Source organism: Macaca fascicularis, chromosome 2 (assembly GCF_037993035.2).
Source record: "Macaca fascicularis isolate 582-1 chromosome 2, T2T-MFA8v1.1".
NCBI lineage: Eukaryota > Metazoa > Chordata > Mammalia > Primates > Cercopithecidae > Macaca > Macaca fascicularis.
Genome location: NC_088376.1, coordinates 132,905,638 through 132,924,848, shown reverse-complemented (window position 1 = coordinate 132,924,848; position 19,211 = coordinate 132,905,638). Strand labels below are relative to the sequence as shown.

General features: G+C 37.8%; 1 protein-coding gene across 6 annotated transcripts in view; it reads right to left on the bottom strand.

Moving 5' to 3' along the window:
• MITF (melanocyte inducing transcription factor) overlaps positions 1 to 19,211 on the bottom strand; it is a 223,718-nt gene that overhangs the window by 118,185 nt on the left and 86,322 nt on the right. For 2 of the 6 annotated variants that reach the window (XM_005547595.4, XM_065538893.1), the window contains exon 1: positions 6,500 to 6,639. The exons of the other annotated variants lie outside the window; for them this stretch is intronic. The gene's annotated coding sequence lies outside the window, so the exon portion shown is untranslated. Of the gene's footprint in view, positions 1 to 6,499; positions 6,640 to 19,211 lie in introns of those variants that run through there. 6 annotated transcript variants of the gene reach the window in all.

The following is a 19,211-nucleotide window of genomic DNA, read 5'->3' as shown; positions in this document are numbered from 1 at the left end:
AAATTCATATAAGTGGATGAAGGAAAGAGAATGAAGGAAAGATAATTCAAGGAAAAAATAAAAGGAGCTCAGGAATAAGATTAGTACACAAATGCAAATAAAAGCCCGCACATTTTCTAGAAGTGGGTCACAAATTGCTTTCTAAGCTGAGGGCTTACAGTTAAACATTTACAGGGGCCAGGCAGGTAAAATAAAAAAAGGTAAAACTGAAGAGTGCCTGTTCTATTTTAAGGAAAATGGCAATACTTTATTGAATCCCATGGTTGCCATAGAGACATGAGAGTGAATGTTACCAGATCTGATTTTTCAATAAACCCTAGTAATTCAAACACACTTGTGTGAAATCTTCTCAGCATCGGAATGCTGGCAAATAGTTTTTCTTTTTGTCTGAAAAAAAAAAATGTTTAAGTTCCTTGTATATTCTGGATATTAGCCCTTTGTCAGATACATAGATTGCAAAAATTTTCTCTCATTTTATAAGTTGCCTGTTCACTCTTATGATAGTTTCTTTTGCTGTGCAGAAGCTCTTTAGTTTAATTTGATCCCATTTATCAATTTTGGCTTTTGTTGCCATTGCTTTTGGTGTTTTAGTCATGAAGTCTTTGCCCATACCGACGTCCTGAATGGTATTGCCTAGGTCTTCTTCTAGCGTTTTTATGGTTTTAGGTCTTATGTTTAAGTCTTTAATCCATCTTGAGTTAATTTTTGTATAAGGTGTAAGGAAGGGGTCCAGTTTCAGCTTTCTACATATGGCTAGCCAGTTCTCCCAACACCATTTATTAAATAGGGAATGCTATCCCCATTGCTTGTTTTTGTCAGGTTTGTCAAAGATCAGATGGTTGTAGACGTGTGGCATTATTTCTGAGGCCTCTGCTCTGTTCCATTGGTCTATATATCTGTTTTGGTACCAGTACCATGCTGTTTTGGTTACTATAGTTCTACTATAAAGACACATGCACACGTATGTTTCTTGCAGCACTGTTCACAATAACAAATACTTGGAACCAACCCAAATGTCCATCAATAATAGACTGGATAAAGAAAATGTAGCCCATATAGACCATGGAATACTATGCAGCCATAAAAAGAATGAGCTGATGTCCTTTGTAGGGACATGGATGAAGCTGGAAACCATAATTCTCAGCAAACTAATGCAGGAATGGGAAATCAAACACCACATGTTCTCACTCATAAGTGGGAGTTGAACAATGAGAATACATGGACACAGGGAGGGGAATATCGCACACCAGGTCTATTGTGGGGTGGGGGGCTAGAAGAGGAAAGCATTAGGAGAAATACCTAATGTAGATGGTGGGTTGATGGGTGCAACAAACCACCACGGCATGTGTATACCTTTATAACAAACCTGCACGTTCTGCACATGTATCCCAGAATTTAAAGTACAAAAAAAACAAAAACCTGTGTGGGTCAAAAAAAAAAAAAAAATGTCTGTGGCCATAAAGAGGAAGAAAACATGATCAATTACATGACTAACTACATACATAAAATAAAAACCCAAAGGTGTGTGGAAGTACAGTCATTCGTGGTACTGAAACCAGAGAGACACTTCACCCAAGAGTCTTCATAAAGAGGACATTGTAACACCCACAAGACAGACACCCCATACAATAAAGATTTGTAAGGCTCTATCTTGTAATGAGATTCAGTAGGGGCAGAGGCATAATATTAAGTATAATCCAGTAAAACTAATTGCTGGGGGTGGAGGGAGGATGCACAAATTCTCAGGGATATCAAAATCTCAGAAGAGAGATTTCTGCTGGTCTAGATTATTTCTGGTAGAGATTTTACAGATTTCCCTGAACTATTTTATAACCAATGACCCCTTTTGATAAATGTAAATTTCTCACACCTTCTTTCAATATTGACACCTTGGAAAATGATTTGTCAAACATACCCTTCCTTCCTCATTGTTGTTGGGTATCCAGAGAAACAAATGAACCTCTGTCCTTCACACTGCAATCCACAAATATTGGTTTTTCATAGTGGTATTTCATAAGTATTGAGTACCACTAGGTTCAAGGTTATAGTCTCTGGCAAGGACCTGGAGCAAGGTATTCTATAGGGTTTTCAGTTCAATGCCATTTGCTTTACTGGACAGCCCATCTGGCAGTGGAACTGAAAGTTGTAAATGCCAAAGTCCTTGGCACATCTCCAGACTCCAGCCAGGGAAGAATACGTAGGTAGGACTGAATGTCTCCACAAGAAAAATAACTTTCTGTGTCTGATCCGGGTCACAAACAAACAAAAAAAATAAAGTTTACACCACATGGCAATGCTCCATGGAACCCCTGAGGTGGCAATGGGGAGGCTGGGTTCTACACTGGGCTCTTGACATACCTAGAGCTAGTGCAGCTTTTCTTCATCCATCTCATACACAGTCAGTTCTGTTATCACATTGATTTTGGAAATGTAAATTTGTTACACAGTAAACAACTTGAGCATATCCCCCAACAATTTCGGTTTGCTTGTGCGTGATTCTGCCTTCAAGAAACAGTAGGTGAACACCCTGAAAACTACCCAGCTGCACCAAGCACACACTTCAAACGTCTACCAGCTACCTCAGTTTACTAAGAGTGTTATGCATCGTACGCATTCACTTGTGATGCTATAATTTTTTATCCAATTTCAGATAAGCTTCCTTCTACCATTTTATAATAACTCACCAGCTGCAACTCTTCTGAGGCTACTTCTACAAGCAAAATCCAGGTCTTTTTCAAGGCAAAGTAGCAAGTTTGTTGTCATATTGATGTATTGCTTAAACATTTAAAGGGTGTAAATCCGTCTACTGTGTTTATTAGCTTCCTATCTTTTCTTTTTTAAGATGTCACTGATGAAATTTTTTAGCATTGTGCTTCTAGCCCCATTTTTCCTATACATTGTGTGTTGTCTACTGCATGATTTTGCAGTAGCCTGATGATTTTTTAGAAACATATATGTTGTGTTATAGCAGAACTGACTAACTGGGATTTTACACAAAATCTTATTTGAAAAAATGAATTTTGCTAGAATGTAAGTTCCACTCAAAGCTTCTATGCTGCCCAACTACAGAGGACACCACTCACATCATATATGATATGTATCATGTTTACTATTAATTCATCAATTGGAGATTTAACAAAGAGGTATGTAAAGCTTAACATACGTTGTGAAAGTATTATGCTTTGAAGAATGTATTCGCTCACTGTGGAAAACTAAAGGCAAACAAAAATGTATAAAAAACAAATTATTCATCATCTTCACAGGTAAACATTTTGATACTTTTCCCTTCAGTCTTTTTTCTTTGTACATATAACGCCACTATCCCTGCTCTGTGCACAATTTCACTTGACCTACTTATCGTAGCTTGGCTTTAAAATTGACCTGCCACTTCTAAATTAAATATGCTTTCTTTTCAGAGACGAAAAGAAGTACTGCCAAATTGACTCAATCATTGAGCATTAATTAATTAACATTAATTTAAGATAGTGCATGCTTTCTGCTGAGCACTGTGCTCTGTGACACACAAATTAGAATATTCCATAATCGGTGCTTAACCACCAAGAGGACTTATTAAAGTTTCCAAATTTGGCACAGCTGCAACCTTTCTTACCCTTAAGATGAATTACTATTTTCATTCCAGTTTTAAGATTTGTTAAAAATATCAATTGTATAAATAGCACACTCAGAAAAGAAAATGGACTTGTATTATTAGTCTCCTGCAAATTATAGCTTCAAAAATTGCATCCTGCACTTTTTATCCATCACCTTTTCAAATATTGTACCACCAAAATTAACCATACAAAACGAAGCTGTGTTTGAACACTTTAAGCAATAAACATACACATTAAAGTGTCGTGAAGATTGCCTACTATTTTTCCCTCTTCTTTCTTCCAATAGTTATTTTAAGATCTGATTATTTTGTATGTGTGAATATGGATTTAAGGGTTTAATAAATTATATCGAAGATATATGTACTTAAGCCCAGTCTTGAATGTATTCTCATCTACAAAAGGTAAAATACGTCTGTCATTCCATAAGCTTAATTAAGTTTCTGAACTGGCAACACACAACTAGAAATAAAAAGCAGTTTAGGGGCGTGTGGTGGCTCACACCTGTAATTCCAGTACTTTGGGAGGCCAAGGTGGGTGGATCCCTTGAGACCAGGAGTTCAAGACCAGCCTGGCCAACATAGTGAAACCCCATCTCTACTAAAAATGCAAAACTTAGCCGGGCGTGGTGGCATGTACCTGTAATTCCAGCTACTTGGAAGGGTGAGGCATGAGAATTGCTTGAACCTAGAAGGCAGAGGTTGCAGTGAGCTGAGATCATGGCACTGCACTCCAGCCTAGGCAACAGAGTGAGACTCTGTTTAAAAAAAAAAAAAAAAACAAAAACGGTTTTGGGTTTCATCCTGAATCACCTTTCCATGACATGTTGAGAAATACTGACAAATGATGACAACAGGACAAAATCTGAAGAGGCTGGATAATTCACATACATAATAATCTGCTCTGAAATCATTGATAATTAATTTTCCTATCTCTTTTTTTTTTTAAAAAAAGCTCTTTGGTAAGTCATTACGGAGGTTAAAGAATGGCAGAAGAGGTGCCAATCTCCACCACATTTTATTCTTCCCTTTCTCTCATTGAAAGAAACAATTGCCTTTTTATTCTAACCATTTCTGGATGGTAGCTGAGCCTTCCATCAAGATTCCTGTCCCTTTCAAAGACCTCTGTGTATATGTGACACGATGGATTAAGTGTTCCAGCTCACCCCAGGCAATAAATTTTCTCAAACCTCACAGTGGTTCACCTTATTGGGCCCACAGAAGTGTTCCTGGCACAGCCTTTTGAGAAGGGGTGAAAGCAAACTCCATCACATTTCTACCAAAGAAGATTTCACAGCAGAGGACAGAGGACCACCCTTGCAAGGAGGACCAGAAGTAAGGTCTAGGAGTGTAGTCTGGACTCACCCTTGGCAACAGAGACGTCTCTTTACAGTATCATATATTATCTCACATTCCACTCCATAATATACCCTTGCTTACATCAGCATTTAAAAGCCCCTAAATTACTGATCAGCTGAAATGGGATACTTTTGTACCCTTACCCAAAATATTCAAGAATTACTGGTGTCCCAGAAAAAGAGGCCACATTAACCTCCTACTTCACACAGCCCTTAGCACAGGCCTTCAGACTTGGGGAGGAAGGCTGTGGGGGGAGGGGGATGGGGTGCAAGTATTTATATGTGACGGATCCACAGCACTAAGAACATAAGTGCTTTCATTTTTAAAGATCCTAATGTGAATGTTTTCATTTTTCAAAAAATCAACTGAAATTCCCTTACATGTTTTTTTGTTTGTTTGTTTTTTAAATATCAATTTCTTTCGTAGGTACTGAACATTAATGAATGAAAAGTCAGTTCCCTTCTGACCCCCCACATAGATATAACTACCATTCAGAATAGCTGTGGGCCACCGACATGCCCCGGCCCCTCATGGTGGCCTCCATGAGCTGAAGCGAAGTGGGTAGGACGGCTCAACCAGCCAATGGCTGGGAGGATGCAACTGAGCTCTTCCTTTGAAAGAGCACCTCAGAACTCCATTATTCATTACAGTATCCTAAAATAGACAAGAAGATAAAATCCTCAACTATGCTAGGCACCGGAAGAAAAAAAAAAGTAGCCACAAAATGAACACTGCCTTTAAAAAGTAATTACGGTTAAACTTTAAAAAAAAAGAAAAAGAAAAAAGAAAATCACATGATTTGGTTCCTTGTACTATAGTTAATGAAAAGGGGCATTTAACTTCCAGTGGGAAAAGCAGTGTTTTTATCATTTCATCAGCGATTACTACAAAGCTCACTTGTAAGAGCTAGGAGAATCTTCACTTTTTTATTCGAGAACCAACATTCTCTGGAGTTAGAATCCAGCGACTTATTCTCATGTCTAACATTCTCCCAAGTCTCTTTAAAGGAAAAAAAAAAAAATGAACTTCACATTGACTGATGCATGACACTCTTTCAGTACAAAAATGAAAAAATGAAAAAATGTGCAGGTTGAAATCATTATTACATATCATAAAGCATCAGTAATGGCCACTCAGCAAAATCTAAACCTTTTTTAAGGTCATAAACAAGCACATAAAGTGTGCTACACTAATTTATTGGAAAACTCCTCTTGAAAAGAAAGGGTCATGAAAGGCTGCAGCTCAATCATACTGCTCCCCACACTTCAGCCACAGAACTTACACACGACCTTTGCAATTCCCCTTGCAAATTCTTTCAGCACTTGGGCATTTGACTTTTAAAATTAGGGGGAGGTGAGGCAAAGCTATAAAAATCAGCAGGAGGAACACCAGAATACGCTGAAATGTGACCAACGTCTTTCTTACAGAAGAAATGCAAGAAATACTGATTTACAGAATCGAATGCAGAGAGCAACTCGTCAGATCTCCATTACCACTTTATATTTTAAAATCAGAAAAGCAAAAAAGACTTACCCCTGGAAGCCATCCTATAGGCTGACTCAGAAAAATAGCCTGTTGACAAGCCAAAAAACAGTTACCAACCAATGCGCCAGAAACTCACAGGGCTTAATCCTCACATCCACCTACTAACCCCTGCCACTACGTAGGCGTCTGGCTTTTGTTAAAGAACTTCTGCAAACGTACAGTGGATGAGTAATCATTCAGACTTTGTAAAACACGCCAAATCCATCACTTATAACAGTTGTTTCATTTACTCATCACATTTTTGTGTGCCTCAATTTTTTTTTTTTTAGCAAAATTAGTGCTTTTGCTGATGTAAATTCCCTGCCACCAGGGCACGCACATATTGTCCAAAAGGCAGGAGGCCGCCGATTCTGTGTATAACTTTTTCTGAGTCTTTATCAGTTGCAATGTTGAACTAATGTGAAACGCATAGCCTACTTGACAAACCATCTTTTAAAATTAATATTACCACTATTTTCCTAAGTACAAGAACATTTCCATTCAATTCTACTGTATCTTCTTTCATTTAAAAAGGCAATTTTTAAAATAATAATAATTAGAAATGCTAAAGAATATTAAACATAAATTCATTCCTATCTCCCCATCTAATCCATTCTGTAAGATAAAATCACTGCTGGCAATTTGAATGCACCCTTCCAGAACGTTCTATGTACATAGTATGCAAGTGTGTATACACACATACACACATGCATGCACACTTCAAAAAACCCTTGGGGACTGATGAGTCTTGAACATCAGAGTTTTCCAGATTTTATAGAGATAATAGAGGTCTTATACAGTATAGCATCTCCAATGAGATCAGGGCAACAGCTTGTAATCAAGTACATTAACATTTCTGCCAGGAAACATATGAATATTCAATTAAGTGGAATAATAAAGACTATAAATAGCCTTGTGTCACTTCAGGTCAGGTAATTCTGCCAATGAGGTATCAGAAAAAAAAAAAATCCTTCGACATTCAGAGAATTTTGGATTTCAGATTTGAAGATATTTCAGACCTATTATTTTTCTCCCAGTTAGATCAAGTTTTGGAAACTTTAACTATTTTTATTATAAATGTTCATGATTGGAAATTTTTTAAATACACATGAATAGAATTTAAGTCACCTATCAAATCCCACTAGACAGATAATTCAGCTTTTATTCAGTCATATATTGAGTGCCTCTTGAGAGTACAGGCTCAGTACTCTGTAGGCACATTAAAAAATTAAAGCAAACACTACTCCTGTTTTCAAACAAGGTAGAAAGTAATACCTGTCTTAAAAAATCAGAAGGTATTGTGCTACTGAAGCTCAAAGGCAGTGTCAAGTGGACACATTATCTTTTAGGCTGCCCAGCACCTTTTAAGATACTTCCTGTGCTTGAAAAATTCCCCTTCTAATGAATGTAGAGGGAGATCGAGAGAGCTTTGACTTTAGAAGCCAAAGGTTCACTTTTCCAGACTCTCTTGTAGCTAGCATGAAGACATATGCCTTCAGGTTCTCAATCAGATATACCTGGGGCAGATAGCGTGAAGCTGTATGTACGCTGGTAAGGAAAGATGCAGTTACATCTGGAAGCCCTAAGGGTCAGGGGCTTGGCTGTGTGGTCTAGTGGTCCACATTGGGGATGTCAATAGTGCAGGCTGCAGTATCTGTGCCCAGTGAGGGCAACATCAATATTTCCATTGGATCAGTTCTACAACATGCTGGGGGAATCAGTTCTGGCCAGTCAGCCTCTGGTTTGTTTCTCTGTCCTCCAGGGACCCAGAGCTCCTAAAAATCCTTTAATAACCTCTCTTTATGCTTAAACTAAGGAGAGTTCAGTTTTCTGTTGATACAACCAAAAAATCTGACTGCTACAAGGAAGAAATTTCATTTAACAAAGCAAGACAGCACAATGTACTGAAAAGCTGAAAAGAGCAGTTTCAAAATTTGACTGTTATCCCACCCTGTCCTAACTAACTCTGGACCCACAGACAAGCTTATTGAATTATTTGCTCATCATATCTATAAAATAATAAGATCCACTTTGTAAAATTGTTCATGAGAAAGAAATGTGTTCTTTCATTGTATTCACTTGCTTGTTCATTCAAATATTTATTGAGCTCCTACAATATGCTACACACCCTACTTAACACCAGGTACTAGGGTTGTTGGATTTAGCATTTAAACCTACCAGAAATCTGATTAAATTTGAGTTTCAGGAAAACCACAAATAATTTTTCAGTATAAACATATCTTACATTTGGGATATACTTATACTAGAATATTATTTGCTCAATAATCTTGCAGGATACAAAAATTAACATTAAAAAATCAGTAGTATTTCTATATGCTAATAGTAATCTACCTGAAAAATAAATCAAGAAGATAATTCCATTTACAATAGCTACGAAGAAATAAGCTATATAGGAATAAACATAACCACCAGGGTAAAAGATCTCTACAATGAAAACTATAAAACAAGGAAGAAATAAACTGAAGAAGACACAAACAAATGAAAACATATTCCATGTCCATGAACTGAAAGAATTAATATTGCTAAAATGGCCATCCTATCCAAACCAATCTATAGCTTTATTACAATTCCTATCAAAATACCAATGACATTCTTCATAGAAATAGAAAAAAAATCCTAAAATTCATATGAGACCACAAGAAAACCAGAATAGCTAAAGCAATTCTGAGCAAAAAGAAGAAAGAAGCATCACACTATCTGACTTCAAAATATACTACAAAATTATAGCAATCAAAACAGCATGGTACTGGCATAAAAACAAAACACAAAGACCAATGAAACAGAATAGAGAACCCAGAAATAAATTATCACACCTACAGCCAAACGAATTATTACAAATGTGCCAAAAACACTCAATGGGAAAAGGACAGTCTCCTTAATACATGGTGTTGAGAAAATCAGATATTCATACACAGAAGAATGAGACTAGACCCCTACCTCTCAACATATACAAAAATCAACTTAAAATGAAATAAAGATTTAAGGTAAAGCCTAAAGCTATGACTCTACTAGAAGAAAACACAGGCAAAATGCTTCACAACACTGGGCTTGGCAAGGATTTTTAAAATAAGGCCTCAAAACACAGGCAACAAAAGCAAAAATAGACAAATGGGATTATAGCAAACTAAAAAGCTTTGCAAAAGATCATTAACAGAGTGAAGAGACAACCTATCAAATGGGAGAAAAAAATTGCAAACTAAACATCTGACAAGGAGTTAATATCCAGAATAGCTAAGGAACTTAACAGCAACCAACCAACCAACCAAATAACTCAATTAAAAAAATAGAAGCTGGGTGCATGCCTGCAATCCCAGCACTTTGGGAAGCTGAGGCAGGTGGATTGCTTAAGTCCTGGTGTTTGAGACTAGTCTCGGCAACATGGCAAAACCCAGTCTCTACAAAAACTACAAAAATTAGCCAGGCGTGGTGGCATGCTCCTATAGTCCCAGCTACTTGGGAGACTGAAATGGGATGATGGCTTGAGGCAGGGGGTCAAGACTGCAGTAAGCCATGATTGTACCATCACACTCCAGCCTAGGTGACAGAGTGAGACTTTGCAAAAAAAAAAAAAAAATGGCAAAAGACCAAGCTTAACAGACACTTTTCAAAAGAAAATATACACACGGCAACAGATACGAAAAAATACTCAACATCACTAATCATCAGGCAAATGCAAATCAAAACTGCAAGGAGATACCACCCCACTCCAGTTAGAATGACTACTATCAAAAAAACAAAAGAAAACAAGTATTAGTGAAGATGTAGAGAAAAAGGAACACTTACACACTGTTAGAGAGATTGTAAATTAATACAGTCATTTTGGAAAACAGTATGAAGGCTCCTCAAAAAATTAAAAATAGAACTAACATATAATCCAGCAACCATTCTATTGGATATATATCCAAAGGAAATGAAATCAGTATGCCAAAGAGAGATATGCACTCCCATGTTTACTGCAGCACTTTTTACAATAGCCAAGATATGTAATCAACCTAAGTGTCCAACAACAGATGAATGGATAAAGAAAATATAGTATATATATATAGAACGGAATATCAATCAGCCATAAAAAAGAATGAACTCCTGTCATTTGAAGCAACATGGATGAAACTGGAGGCTATCATGTTAAGGGAAATAAGCCATACACAGAAAGACAAATATCATATGATGTTACTCAAATGTGAAATCTAAGGGGAAAAAAAAGATGACATCATAAAAGTAGAAAATAGAACAGTAGTTACCAGAAACTGGGAAGGGGATGGGTGAGGAAAGGATGGGGACAGGTGAGTTAACAGATACAAAGTTACAATTAGATAGGAATAACTTCTGATGTTCTATTGTACAGTATGGTGACTGTAGTTAAAAGTAAGGTATTTTACAAAACAGCTAGAAAAGAGGTTTTTGAATGTTTTCACCACAAAGAAATGACATATGCATGAGGTGACAGATATATTAACTATGATTATTTGATCATTTGCAACATATACATGTATCAAAATATCAAATTATACCCATAAATATGTACAATTATAATGTGTCACTTTACAAAATAAATTAGTAAAATGAAAGTAATATTTGTTTTGAGTCACAATTCAAATTTCACTGAGTATCCATATTTAATCCGGCAATGCTACTGGGTGCACAGTAGTGCATGAAAGAGGCGTGGCTATTGCTGTCACAGACCTTCAGTAATAGAGGCTGAGGGAATGCAGGTGGACAGGCAATAAATAGGCAAACAACTACATACAGTATAAACAGGGAAGCAACCACATACAGTGTACATAGAAAAACAATCACATATAGTGTAAACAGAGAAACAAGCACATACAGTGTAAACAGGGAAGCACCCACATACAGTGTAAACAGGAAAATAACAACATACAGTGTAAACAGAAAAACAACCACATACAGTGTGAACAGAGAAACAACCACATACAGTGTAAACAGGGAAACAACCACCTATAGTGTAAACAGAAAAACAATAACACACAGTGTAAATAGAAAAGCAACCACATACAGTGTGAACAGGAAAGCAACCACATACAGTGTGAACAGGAAAGCAACAACATACGGTGTAAACAGGGAAACAACCACATACAGTGTAAATAGAAAAACAATCACATACAATGTGAACAGAGAAACAACTACATTCAGTCTAACCAGGTGTATAATCACATACAGTGTAACTAGGCAAAGAGTACAACTAGGCAAATAATCACATACAGTATAAATAGGCAAACAACTACATATAGTGTACATAAGGAAACAATCACATACAGTGTAACCAGACAAACTACATACAGTGTAACTAGGCAAAAAAACACATACAATGTAAATAGGGAAATAACCACATTCAGTATAAATAGGAAAACAACTATATATGGTGTAACCAGGCAAAAAAACACATACACTGTAACTAGGCAAACAACCACACACAGTGTAACTAGGCAAACAACAATATACGGTGTAAACAGGGAAACAACTGCTTACAGTGTCATAGGAAAACAATAAGCTATGAAAGTGATCCACTGGGTAATAAGATGAAAATACAACAGGAAAGCATGAAGATAGGATGGTAAAGAAAGGCCTATCTGGGAAGTTAACCCTGAAAAAAACCTCACGTTAAAGGGAGTAAGCTACCTCATATAAATGTAGAGGATCTTGCCCGAGGCCTAGCACATAGTAGATGTTCAATTCTTTGGCAAGGCCAGAACCTGCATAACCCTGAGAAAAAGTGCCTGCTTCACTTTGCATCCTGAGAAAGAGGCCTCTTTGGCCTCACCCTAGCCCAGTCCTTCCCCTTGAGATAGAGAAAGATGTTAAGTGGGGATATAAATTGACCACCAATGGCTTCCTCCTTCTGATGGTCTGGCAGCCATCATCTGTCTACAACCTCCTGAGAGATTCTGAGCCAGAATTGTCCAGCCCAGCACTCCAGAATGCCTGACCCACAGAAACCATGAGAGTGAACAAAACGATATATATTGTATTCACTCACTAAGTTTGACCGTGATTCATTATGCAGCAATAGTAACCAAGTGCTGGAAAGACCAGAGAGCAGCCAAAATGCTGAGCATTGTGGATGAAAGTGTAAACTGGGCTACCGACTCCGGGAGACTGGCTGGCTGTACCTAGGGAAGCTGAGCATGCGTACACCCTGTGTACCACCCCGGCTCCACTCCCTCAGGCACTGTTCCACCATTTGTTCTTGTGGACTCCCACAACAAACTCTCCCTTCTCTGCTCACCAGAGTCTTCTACCAATTAGGCACACAACCCTCAGATTAATCTTTCTAAAGCTCACCTTTCACTGTGTCATTCTGCTCTTCAAATAATCTTCCATGTATATACTTAATAAGTATTTGCTGATTGATTAACTGTAAGATTCAAATCTGGGGAATTTTACTTACCTGGCACCAAGGGGTATATGAAACAAAGCAAACAACCCAAGCATTCAGAAATTTACAAGGCAGCTCCTTGAAATGCCCTCCACAAAAATGAAACTCTTGCCAGAAATCAAGATTGTTGTGAAATCCATATATAGAAATATGTCTTGAGGATCCAGATAAGTTACCTACTGCTATCTAGTCAAACGAATAATTGCAAAAGATACAGTATTACTATGACAGTGACAACCAACATCACAGCACACAGCAAATAACAGATTTTAAACCTGAAAGGTCTTCCTTTGCATGGAAAAGGAAAGAAAAAGGAACAGAAAAGAGGGCAAGAAAGTCAACCCTTAACCCTATCGAGAATTTTCTGCTAGTGCCCTACTCTATGTTGATTGTCCAGACCATATCATTAGTGATGATAATAATGGGGGGGGACATCATTAATTGTTAACGGCTGCCATTTACTCCGTGCCCATCATGTGCCAGACATTACGCTGAGCCTTAAGATACTTACATCTTCATCAGCATTACTGCAATCAATATTTAAGTATGGCACTATGCTAACTGCTTGACACACATCATCTTGTTTCAGCTTCAGAGCAATCATGCAAGGTTGTTTATCGTTATCCCTATTTAACAAGATGAGGAAACCGAGGGGTGGAGAAGTCAGCTAACTTGCCTAAGGTCTTATTCACAAACACTTCGAGGGTCTAGGGTGAAGCAAGATGAAACAGACAGCAAAAATCAATAAGAAAAAGATGAAAATGACTAATGGGAATATTTGTAATCTGAAAAGAAAATACAGGGATACATTAACAGCTAATTTATGGCAACATAAGACATGAGATTCATGAAACCATAACCAAAGGGATGCAGTATACACGGAGCAACCAGCTGAATTTAAGTTCCATGTTGTGCACACTGAAAGGGAGAGTCAGATATCATATCCGTTCATTCATTTATGGAACGCCCTTTTCATTTACTGAGCACCCATTATGCACCAGACAGGTTCAAAGTGTGAGGGATACGGCAGTGAGCAAAGTGTGGGGGATATGGCAGTGAGCAAAGAGACAAACATCTCCACTTTGACGAAGCATCGGGATGGGGAGGGAAATATGAATGATAAACCTGATAAACCAAATAACTAAGCTACAGAAAATGTTAAAGGTAGCAAGTGCCAGGGTTAAAAATAAGGCAGAACAAGAAGCAACCAAAGGGCCAGGATTTGGGGGCCAGGAGAGGAATGCAATTTTAAACATGGTAGTCAGGGTAGGCCTAGAGGGTGACATCTGAGCAAAGCCTTGAAGGAGGTGAGGCAATGAGCTCTGTGCATGGTCGCAGGCTGAGCTTTCCAGGAAGCACATACCCAGGTGGGCTCCTGTGCAGCACGCTGGGCAAGAGTGAGGAGGCCAGCCCAAATGCAGCAGGGAAGCACAAAGGGGAAAGCCAGATTGAGTAACGGGGGCCAAACTGCAGAAGGCTCTTTTGGCCGCTGTACACCAATGATTCCTTGACTTTGAGGGTCATGAACCACTGGTAGAACCTGATGAAAGCAAGGGAACCTCAACCCAGAAAAGAGCATCTGCACAAAACACTGCCCTAATTTCAGAGGCTTAACACCTTCCTGATCTGTCCTAGACTCGCAGAACTGAAACATCGTCCAGCAGATCACATCATGGTCCCTCCTGCTGAACCAAAGAAGCACACAAATGGAACTCTCTCTTTAATGATATCCCTAGAGGAAACAGTGATACGGGGCAGTGAATTCCAAGGTTCTTCCACTGTCTGAGGCTCCTCTCAACCCACTGTCATCACCAAACTGGGAATGCAATCCTCAGGCATCATTGGTCCTAAGGGAGGTCACCTACATTTGTTACCTGGGACTTACTTTCATCAGCTCAAAACCACACCAATAGTGATGTTAACATTCATAGGGAGAACGAATGCATGCATTAGGAGTCCAAGTAGAACTAAATGACAGGTGGAAACAATCTATCATCTGACAGTTGGTGTTTGTGTGTGTGTGTGTGCGCATCCACGCCTTTGTATATACACAAATATATTTGTATATTTGAGTTATTTTCATATTAACTAAAATAAATCAAAAATTGTTTTTTTACTGTTGAATTTTCAGCGTTTGGAATAGTGTCAGGCACAAAGTAGTTCCTCCATAAATGATGGCTGAACAAATTAATAAATCCAAAGAATTACTTTGTGTGAATCAATCTAGAGTGGATCAAAAGTCACAGTTAAATAGAATAGTTGTATTGGAAAGGTTAGGGGATACGGCTTAAAGGTTAGGGGACATGAATTTTAAAAGCTCAGTGCAATAGAAGCCACAGTACTCCATGTCAAAATTCACGCCTATAGAATACCAGAAGTTATACCACTTTCTGTCACCATGATGCAGGTTCCTCGCCAATGCTTCTAAACCATCTGTGGCATTAGTTTGTTTGTCTTTTTAACTCCAAATCCATCACAGGCTGATACTTTTATAGACTATATAAAAGTGAATTCTTAGACAAATGAGATGAAAAACAAAACACAAATATGCAAGCCCAAATTTGTATTATTAGGTTCAACAGACCTAAAATTACTCTTTCCGATTGCCCTAAAGTTTCAGAACACTCTATTTCTATTCTTAGCATATTGTAGACCAGCACCACACAGTTCATGAAGAAGTCCAGTCCACGGGTCACACTTTGAGTGGCATGAATCTTAGTAAACACACACACACACACACACACACACACACACACACACACACAGGAGATTCCAGTATTCAATTCAGATGTCAATGTTTTTGTTCTCTAGCTGATAATGAAAAAAATAAAGCTCTGCTTCCTATTAAATTTGTCAGACACTTATATAAATCATCAAGGAATAAAATTAGCAAGTTCATGATGCTCATGCCAGACTCCAGGAATATGTTCATACATGATTATACCTTACTTCAAATCATCCCAATATTTAAACACAGAAATTAGGGTCACATTATCACTCATTTTGTAACAGGTTGTACATTTAGTGGACTAATTATAATCAGACTCATTTTACATATCAAAATACCAAGGTGATTTTATATTTATCTATTTATATAATATAATCTATATATTTATCTTCTGTATTTATATATACATATACACAGATTTAGAGAAACGTTGTGTCAACTAGTATGGTAAATTTTTTAAAAGATACTAAAATATTTTATACTTAGGTAACAAGTGGTTTCCTTTATTCTAGGAATTAACATTATCTACTTGAGAATCACCCTATACAAGCTAAATAAAAATTGATTAGATATCACCTATAAATAAAACTGACATATTACTCTTCTAAGATGAAAACAAGTTGACCTTTTTTATTATTACTAAAATAGCTCCAGATTAATGAAGGATGCTCACTAATCTTCTTAAATTATTCTTCATCTTAAAACACAACCTTTGAAACTATGTACACATAATCCTGAAATCTCCGGTCAAAGCTCCTTAAGTTGGGGTGAGGTAATAATTTTCCTCAAAGTTCATCCAAATGTGCATTCCAGAGAAAAGCATGCTTGAGGCTGAACATGGTGTCAATACTGACTGATTCACTTACTAGCTGGCACCCACGCCAGTAATCACACCTTGGGCCAACTGTATAGAAAGGTAAAGATATACTTGATCATATTTATGACAAGAATTTTATAGAGGCAGAACTCAACTGTTACCCTGAAGCTGCACAGAGCTTCCATCACATCACCTGGCAGAAGGAATAACTATTTATTGAATTATGGAATGCAACTCTTGATTCCTCATTTATCACAGGGTGTGGAGGTCACTGCTGCCCAGGCTTACTTTTGTGAGAAACAGGAAGTCATCAGGGTGCCTGGGCCACTGATTTGGAGCCTTGGTCTTCTGTATGTCTTGTGCATTGCCAGTTTGCTGATTTGACAGTAAAGTGATGTGAAGGTCAAAAAAAGAGAATAAAGCTGTTGAATAAAACCGACAAGGGAAAACAAATTGGGAATTATATTCCAAAGGTCATGTCCACTGAATCAATGGAAGTGTTTAAAACATGACTGAGCTGGCCTCCGTGTCAAGTCCCTTCCTACTGATTGCTCTCTCTGGGAGGTTTGTATTTCCCTCCCCATTGATATCAGGCTTGACGTGTTGTAGGCAAACAAATGTGAGTACAAGTGACATATGCCACTTCCCAGCAGAAGTTCTAAGAGCCACTCTGTGGTTCTTCCATTTCCTTTTTTCTCCTATTCAAGACAAATATGTCCCAAATAGATGATGCTTGTTAAACCTTTGTTTCAGAAGGAATTGGACGAAGATCAGAGGTACTGTCAATCTGTGATTTTTGTAAGCCATAAAATTTTGAAGTCCTTTGTTAATGCAGCAAAACTTAGCCTCTGCTGACTGATATGGTGGCTTTGTCTCACTGTGCATCCACATCTTGAGGAGAAAAGCCTGCACCACAGTGTCTGTTGAAGACTTGACGGTAAAGCTGAATTTTCTCAAGTCCTCACTAAAGAACTCAACTGGCAGTGGTGGTACTGGAGAAGGATGATCCTGTCCCCCTCAGATAGGATGGGTTACACTGGTGAGAGGCTGACAAAGAGCAATGTTAGCATTCAGAGGGCAGCATGAGAAGAGGAGGATGTAGGCTAATCCAATAGCAAAAACTGAGAAGACGACTCGGGAATGAATAATGTCTGTTCATTTATTCAGCTCCTGTCCCCAGTGCCTGGAATACAACAGGCAGGTAATAATTGTGGCAGAGAGGAAGGGAGAGGAAAGATAACGAATCAAACATTACTCCAAAGGTAAAGCATGTGCAGGCCCTGAGAAAATGAAAACCACTGTATACAAGGAACCAGATACAAATAGTATAAACTTGGCTGATACTTTGCTACAATATATAGAACTTTAACTTAAAAAGTAATGGCAACTTCCATTATTTGAGTACTTATGTGTCAAGCACTGTGCACAGTATCCATCATTTTATTCCATTATTTCCCAAACCCTGCACTACTGGTATTAGTAAGCCCATTGCCAATGAGGAGCCAGGCTCATGAACATAAAGAACTAGACCAAGACTGCATAGTCAATGAGTTGTCTAACTTCAAGCTTGTGTCTTCAACCTCACACTTTGCTGTCTTCTAATGTCCAAAAAGTTTTAAAAAGTAATGAATATTCATAGCCTCATTGTAAATGCCCCAAATTAAAAAAGTCTCCAAATGTCCATCAACAGTAGAATGGACAACTAAATCCTAGTAGCATTATATAATGAAATACTATATGGCAATGAAAATGAATGAACTATAACCACTTACAGCAATGAGGAAGAATCAATCTCCCAAACATAAAAATGAACAAAAGATGCCAAGCTCAAGTGAGTACCTACCATATGACCATATGGCTGGTTCCATTTCTATAAAGGACAAGACAGGCAAAATTAATCTATGCAGTTAGTAGTCAAGATAGCGGTTAACCTCGGGAGGGGTAGTGAATAAAGGGCACAGGAAGGAAGCATCTAGGGTGCATGTACCATTCAATTAGTTTACCTGAGGGCTGGATAACGAGAGTCCAGGTTGTCAATAAACCATCATGGTGTACACTTACAATATGTACATTCTCCTCTCTATATATGCCACTTCAATATATGTGGTGTAAAATTTTAAAAAGATGCACCTGCATAAGACATTTTCTGATCTATTCTTTTAATGTAGACTAAAATTTCATTTAATTTTAAAGTATATATCATATTTTTCCAAGCTTTATAAATCTTAATATATAAATATAAAGAAATAAATCATGAGAGATGAAAAAGTAAACAAAGTTTGGAGGGAAACAACCAGCTAGGAATCAGATCTGTTTTGCTATATTTTTGTGTTTTCTAACTAGGTGCACACTCTTGAGAACAACACACTTAACCTCACTCTTGGTCAATTTCCCCATCTCAGAAATGAAGGGATCACACCAGATAATCCTCAAGGCACCTCATTCTGGTTTTCCTTTTACTTCTGCATCATATGCCGGCCCATATCATAATGCTGCAGGATTCACACAGAAAAGGGGAACAAAAGAACAACTGCTATGACCCTATCACAAGATATGAGGGTGAAAGGAAACAACACTTGACAAGCATATTTAATCAATTTAGGATTATCAATGTAGATATTATGACTTTGCAGACAATCCCCAGAAACTGAATTACAACTCATCCACTAGGTCCCCTCAGCAGCCTTGTTGTGAGAACCTGAAGCTCCCACAAAAAGCAGAATGGTCAATTTGTCAGACAAAACCTTTCATGAATTTT